Source organism: Sciurus vulgaris (assembly GCF_902686455.1).
Source record: "Sciurus vulgaris genome assembly, chromosome: 11".
Classification (NCBI taxonomy): Eukaryota; Metazoa; Chordata; class Mammalia; order Rodentia; family Sciuridae; genus Sciurus; species Sciurus vulgaris.
This window is the reverse complement of record NC_136472.1, coordinates 86,783,177-86,784,732: the sequence shown is the minus strand read 5'-3', so window position 1 is coordinate 86,784,732 and position 1,556 is coordinate 86,783,177.

Genomic DNA, 1,556 nt, shown 5'->3' with positions numbered 1-1,556 from the left:
ATATATGTATATATATACATATACACACAATGAAATATTACTCAGTCATAAAGAAAATAAAATCATGGAATTTGCTGGTAAATGGATGAAGCTGGAAAATATCATGCTAAGTGAAATACATCAAGTCAAAAAAACCAAAGGCGGATGTTTTCTCTGATAATTAGATGACGGGGCGACAAGAATAATGAAGGAACTTTGGACGTTGTAGAGGAAAATGAGGCGGGAGGAGTGGGGGAAGGAAAGATAGAATGAGACATTATTACCCTATGTATATATATGATTACATGAATGGTGTGAATCTATATTGTGTACAACCATAGAAATGTTGTACCCCATTTGTGTATAATGAATCAAAATTCAGTTTGTAAAAATAAAAATTTAAATTAAAAAAAGAACTAAAATATATATCTGAGCTATAAGTTAACAAGTGCAGTCTTTTTAAAAACTTTTGTTTTTTCATTAACTTCTTTTGACAGTGATTAATATTTTTAAAATTCTTCTTCTATATGTATATAGGGTAACAAGTGTAGGCTTCATCATTCTCTTATGACTAGACAGGGAAAGAAGTTAAACATGTCTTGAAAATCACATAACACCTTCATGTCAGAAAATTTAAAATGGGAAGCAGCTGATTTCCAGGAATTCCCTAAAATTTTGAACCTGACTGCCAGGGGTCTCATTCTACCTCTGAAGTGGTTCAGCATGTCCAGAATTCCAGTGATGTGCAATGAAGTGTTCTCTGGATTCACTGGGCGGGGCTTCTGTCTCTGCCCCAACTCGATCCTGTAAAAATGACCAAAGGCTATATTTTGAAACCAAAGGCTAACTACAAAATCATTACAAAGTACACTTCTTAATCCAAGACATTACATCAGAATTCTCCCATTTTGGTGAATTAGGTATACATTTTATTCAACACTCTTGGTGATATGAGATATTTTACTTTTTTCTAAATTTAATGTACTAAAATCCCATCTCCTTATTCTTCTCAAACATTTTCCAACTTAAAAAATGATTGAGGGTCATTCCTTTCCTCTATTCCTTACTCACATCTCCCAGTCTTACTTCTAAGAGGGATCTGACCCCAACTGACAATTAAAGCAAAACAGTGAACTACTTGAAAAATAGTGCAATGAAAATGATTAGCATTTTCTGTACTTCTTTCCTAGGAGAGGGGCACTCTGTTTTCTGTGCAGTGATGATGGATTTGGGAAACATAAATTGACTATTTTCTCAATAAAGTTAACCTTCCTATGACCACTGAGTTTTTGGATAATTTCTCTGTGTGAATAGCACTCTTAATGACACAAAAAAAATTTGTCTCGCTTATCTTCTGAAAGGCTTAAAATCTCCCAAGATTACCAGAATGTACAGAAAAAAGTGATTGAACAAATGATGGCTTTGAAGGAGCTGGTGTCACTCAGCCAAGCATTGTGATCTCTGCAGGCAACATTGCCCGGACAAGGACTCCCGTCTCTGAGGATGGACCCTCACCCTGCCCACCTGGAGCAACTCCATGTCCAACTTGTGGCACATCTCAGTCAGCTCCCTGTACA